The sequence below is a fragment of the Macaca mulatta genome, chromosome 2 (genome assembly GCF_049350105.2).
Source record: "Macaca mulatta isolate MMU2019108-1 chromosome 2, T2T-MMU8v2.0, whole genome shotgun sequence".
Classification (NCBI taxonomy): domain Eukaryota; kingdom Metazoa; phylum Chordata; class Mammalia; order Primates; family Cercopithecidae; genus Macaca; species Macaca mulatta.
This window is the reverse complement of record NC_133407.1, coordinates 161445388-161451387: the sequence shown is the minus strand read 5'-3', so window position 1 is coordinate 161451387 and position 6000 is coordinate 161445388. Positions and strand designations below refer to the sequence as shown.

General features: G+C 40.6%; 1 pseudogene across 1 annotated transcript; it reads left to right on the top strand.

Annotated features, from left to right (window-relative positions):
- Positions 1 to 261: 261 nt before the first annotated feature.
- Positions 262 to 3615, top strand: LOC715347 (heterogeneous nuclear ribonucleoprotein A1-like 2; annotated as a pseudogene). The gene has a single exon (XR_013414384.1). The product of XR_013414384.1 is annotated as a heterogeneous nuclear ribonucleoprotein A1-like 2 (transcript).
- Positions 3616 to 6000: the final 2385 nt, after the last annotated feature.

The following is a 6000-nucleotide window of genomic DNA, read 5'->3' as shown; positions in this document are numbered from 1 at the left end:
ATCACCTAATTGATGTGATGCATGGATGCTTATAAACCACCTTACTTCCCAGAGTGTATTTGCTCACCTCATGCATAAAATTTCACCATTCTATTTCTTCATCTTAAAGCACTTACTCAGTCAAAATGTAGATACCCATAAGATTTTTTTACATGTACTGTTTTGCAAAAGATTTGCAGAGTCTTTTCTAAGAGTTCATTCTATTTTTTTTTTTTGTCATATCCTTTAGACTCAGTAAGAGTCCATTTTAATAGATGACAGAGGAAAAGTAGAAGAGGACAGATACATCTACGGGGATTGGTGGAAGGATAGAAATCTGAAAGCCTGATGGTTTTGGCTTCAGCAATCCATAAATTCATTAAGCCTGGAACTTAATGCCTTTACCAACAGAAGAATTATATACACAGATTCATCCATTAGCTAACTCTTTTATGCCAATAGACACCGCCGAGGAAGCATAAAGTCTTTCTTCCCACTGCTGTCATGTCTAAGTCAGAGTCTCCTAAAGAACCCAAACAGCTGCAGACGCTCTTCATCTGAGAGTTGAGCTTTGAAACAATCGACGAGACTCTGAAGAGCCGTTCTGAGCAATGGGGAACGCTCACCAACTGTGTGGTAATGAGAGATCCCAACACCAAGCACTCCAGGGGCTTTGGGTATGTCACATATGCCCTTGTGGAGGAGGTGGATGCAGCCATGAATGCAAGGCCACACAAGGAGGAAGGAAGAGTTGTGGAACCGAAGAGAGCTGTCTCAAGAGAAGATTCTCAGAGACTAGGTGCCCACTTAACTCTGAAAAAGATATTTGTTGGTGGCATTAAAGAAGACTGAATAACATCCCCTAAGAGATTATTTTGAAGAGTACGGGAAGAATTGAAGTGATTGAAATCATGACTGACCGAGACAGTGGCAAAAAGAGGGGCGTTGCTTTTGTAACCTTTGGCAAAAGGAGGGGCTTTTGTTTTTGTAACCATGGCTCCGTAGATAAGATTGTCATTCAGAAATACCATACTGGGAATGGCCACCACTGTGAAGTAAAGAAAGCCCTGTAGTAGCAAGAGATGGCCAGTTTTTCATCTAGCCAACGAGGCTGCAGTGGTTCTGGAAACTTTGGTGGTGGTCGTGGAGGTGGTTTTGGTGGGAATGACCACTTTGGTCACAGAGGAAACTTCAGTGCTTGTGGTGCCTTTGGTGGCAGCTGTGGTGATGGTGGATATGGCGGCAATTAGGATGGCTATAATGGATTTGGTAATGATAGTGGTTATGAAGGAGGCAGCCCTGGTTACTCTGGAGGAAGCAGAGGCTATGGAAGTAGTGGACAGGATTCTGGAAACCAGGGCAGTGGCTATGGTGGGGGTGGCAGCCGTGACAGCTATAACAATGGAGGAGGCGTACGTGACTTTGGTGGTGAGAGTGAAAGCAATTTGGGAGGGCATGGAAGCTACAGTGATTTCTGAAAAAATAACAATCAATCTTAAAATTTGTACTCATGAAGGGAGGAAACTTTGGAGGCAGAATCTCTGGCCCCTATGGTGGTGGAGACGAATACTTTGCCAAACCACATAACCAAGGTGGCTATGGCAGTTCCAGCAAGAGCAGTAGCTATGGCAATGGCAGAAGATTTAAAATCCTGCCAGGAAACAAAGCTTAGCAGGAGAGGAGAGCCAGAGAAGTGACAGGGAGCTTACAGGTTACAATAGATTTGTGAACTTAGCCAAACATAGTGGTGGCAGGGCGTAGCTGCTAAAAAGAAGGCATATTTTAGACAATACTCATGTACATGGGCAAAAAAAAAACCTCAAGGAGTGTATTTGTGACTAATTGTATAGCAAGTTATTTTAGTTTCTGCCCAGGTTGGCAGCTCTGCCTTCTTGGTGCATGGCAACTTCATCTGTTCTTCTGATATCACCACTTTGGTTCATCTTGTGAGTCAATGGTGCTCGATTGCAGTGTTTTCGTCTCCTTGGAGGTGCTTTTCTTTGCATCTCCAATGGGTTCATTGTAGAACTTCAAATGTCTAGTGGGTATCCAAACAGGAAGCTGATTTTCTCCTGGTGAAACACAAGCAAAACCTCTTCCCCAGGTTATCACCTTCCCTATTTCCCATGTCTTATTTTTGTTGTCTTTCCACCAAATCAGTTTTCCTTCATGTGGACTGTTCTTTTTACCAGTAAGATGTTGTTCTGCAGAAGTAGTAGTTTGATTTCTATAAATGTTTAAAATATTTAGGCCGGGCGCGGTGGCTCAAGCCTGTAATCCCAGCACTTTGGGAAGCCGAGACAGGCGGATCACGAGGTCAGGAGATCGAGACCATCCTGGCTAACGCGGTGAAACCCCGTTTCTACTAAAAAATACAAAAAAACTAGCCGGGCGAGGTGGCGGGCGCCTGTAGTCCCAGCTACTCGGGAGGCTGAGGCAGGAGAATGGCGTGAACCCGGGAGGCGAAGCTTGCAGTGAGCTGAGATCCGACCACTGCACTCCAGCCTGGGTTACAGAGCAAGACTCTGTCTCAAAAAAAAAAAATAAAAATAAATAAAATAAAATAAAAAATAAAAAATTTAAAGTATAGAGTGCTAGATTAAGTTGCATCTGAGGAGTGGTACACTCCTTACTGTCTCCCCCTTCTTTTTGTTCAACTAACTGAGTTTTGAGTGTTCTATTAGTTCTTTCAACTATGGCCTGTCCTTGGGAATTATAAGGAATTCCTGTTGTATGTGTAATTTTCCACTGATTTAAGAATTTTTGGAATGCTTTACTACAATATCCTGGTCCATTGTCAGTTTTAATTTTTTCTGGAATTCCCGTTACAGCAAAACAAGATAATACATGTTTTTTAACATGGGAAGTACTTTCTCCTGTCTGGCAGATTGCCCATATGAAATGTGAATAAGTATCAACTGTTACATGAACATATGACAATTTTCCAAATGAAGGTACATGTGTAACATCCATTTGCCATAATGCATTAGGACACAGACCTCTGGGATTAACTTCTGCCTCTTGAGTGGGCAGGTGTAGTACTTGACACTGGGTGCAATGTTGTACAATATCTTTTGCCTGTTTCCATGTGATATCAAATTTTTTAACCTTGCTGCATTTACATGAGTCAAAGCATGAAGTTCTTGTGCTTTTATGAATGCAGAGGATACCAATAAGTCAGCTTGTTCATTTGCTTTAGTTAAAGGTCCTGGTAAATTAGTGTATGCTCGAATATGAGTAATATAAAATGTGAAATTCCTTTTTCTTATAGTTTGTTGTAATAAATTGAACAGCTGGTTTAACTGAGCATCCATGCTATATTTAATTAGAGCTGTCTCAACATCCCTTGTAGCCTGTACTACATATGCAGAATCTGATACAATATTAACAGGTTGATTAAAATCTTGTAACACTGTAATGACTGCAACCAACTCTGCCCTTTGAGCCGATTGATATTGAGTTTTGATTACTCGCTCTTTTGGCCCTGTGTAAGCCGCTTTTCCATTGCTGGAACCATCAGTAAATACTGTCAGAGCATTTTCTAAAGGTTCATGTCTGGTAATTTTAGGTAAAATCCAAGTAGTCAATTTTAAAAACTGGAAGATTTTTGTTTTTGGGTAATGATTATCAATAATTCCCATAAAATCAGCAAGACCAATCTGCCATGCACCAGAATTGATAAAGGCTTGTCTAACTTATTCCTTGGTTAAAGGAACAACTATTTTGTCTGGGTCATTACCACACAATTTTATTATTCGTAATCTTGCCTGACCAATTAATGTAGCTATTTGATCCAAGTACAATGTAAAAGTCTTAATTGTACTGTGAGGAAGGAATGATCACTCCACAAGATCAGTATTTTGAACAATGATGCCTGTTGGAGAATGTGCAGTAGCAAAAATCAAAAGTTGGAGTGGGGCTAAGGGATCTATTCTACTTATTTGTGCTGACTGAATTTTTTCTTCCACTAATTTAATTTATTTTGTTGCCTCTGAGGTTAATATTATTTTACTATTTAAGTCTGGGTCTCCTCTTAGGATAGAGAATAAATTTGACATGGCATAAGTAGGAATGCCTAGAGTTGGCCAAATCCAATTAATATCGCCTAACAATTTCTGAAAGTCATTTAATGTTTTTAATGTGTCTTTTCTTACTTCTATTTTTTGTGGTTTAATTTTTCTATTTTATATCTGCATCCTTAAATAATGAAAAGGAGTAGAGGTTTGAATCTTATCAGATGCTATTGTTAGTCCTGCGTTGGCAACCTCTGCTTGCAGAAAAGTGTAATAGTCAATTCATTTGTCTCTTGTTTCTGTAGCACATAAAATATCATCAATATAGTGAATGATATAACAATCTGAAAATTTGTCTCTAACTGTTTGAAGGACTTGACCTACAAAAGTTTGACAAATAGTTGGACTATTAAGCATTCCCTGAGGTAACACTTTCCACTGAAACCTGGTGGCTGGTTCTTTATTATTTACGGCTGGTATAGTAAAGGCAAAGTTTTCACAATCCTGCTCTACCAGAGGAATGGTAAAAAAGCAATCCTTTAGATCAATTATAATTAAAGGCCAGTCTTTTGGAATCATGGCCGGGGAGGGCAACTTGGGTTGGAGAGGCCCCATGGGTTGAATTACAGCATTTATGGCTCTTAAGTCCATTGACACACAGCATTTGCCTGATTTTTTCTGAATTACAAATACAGGAGAATTCCAGGGCAAGACTGAAGGCTCAATGTGTCCCTTTTCTAATTGTTCCTTTGCTAATAAACGTAAAGCCTCCAGTTTTTGTTTCGGTAGCGGCCACTGATTTACCCATACCGGTTTTTCTGTTTTCCAAGTTAATGGAATGGGTTTAGGAGGCTCTACAGTGGCCGCCCCTAAAAAGGATACCCTATTCCTTTTCTTTCTTGATTTTCCTCTGTCTCAATTGGGACTTTAATGCCATTTTCATTTTTTCCCAATCCCTTTCCTGGTATATATCCCATCTTAGTCATGATCTTTTGACTCGTGGGGCTGTATAATGGAGCGGGCATAATGATTTCTGCACCCCACTGTTGTAACAAATCTCGGTTTGTTGAAACAAACCCAATAGACTAACAGGAATTGAAGTAATCGTTGGCTGAACAGTACTTTCTTGATTATCTGGCCCTAAACAATGTAAAATCATTGTACTTTGAGACACTTCTGAAGCTGTGCCTACGCCGACAAGTCTTGTAACAGCCTTTTGTTTAGGCCAATTTTTTGGCCACTGATTTAAAGCAATGACAGAGACATCTGCTCCAGTGTCTACTAACCCTTCAAACTGTTTTCCTTGAATAATGGCCTTACACACAGGTCTGCTCTCAGAGACCTGACTTGCCCAATATGCAGCCTTTCCTACCGGATCAGTGCTTCCAAACCCTCCTGTTCTTTTTATCTCACTGTTTCCAACTTTAATATAAGGTAGGAGTAATAATTGAGCAATCCTGTCTCCTGGACTGGCACTCCAAGGAAATAAGGAACTAATAACCAATTGAATTTCGCCTTTATAGTCTGAATCAACCACACCAGTACGAATTTGAACTCCCTTTAGATTTAAACTTGATCTTCCTAAGATTAGTCCTACAGTCCCCTCAGGCAATGGGCCGTATACCCCTGTGGAGATTTTTCGTGGAGGCTCCCCTGGAAGCAGAGAGACTGCTTGTATAGTACATAAATCTACTGCTGCACTGCCACATGTGTGGGGGGGATAATTGCCGTATTGTGATAACTGGCTTATTCCCTGAGGCACTTGTGACAGTGAGGGTTGTTGTTCCTGAAAACCCTGAGGAACAAAAGGCTGAATTGGGAATGCCCCAGTTTGTTGCGGGACCTGAGGCTGGCCCCTCCTCTGTTTCCCGACAGTGGTTGCCCATTTTTATCAAATTTAGAATGACATTGATTACCCCAATGTTTTCCCTTTTTACATCTTGTACATAGGCCACGTGGCTCTTCATCTGTTGTAGTAGCTTGAGTAGTTACATTTTGTTTATTTGAG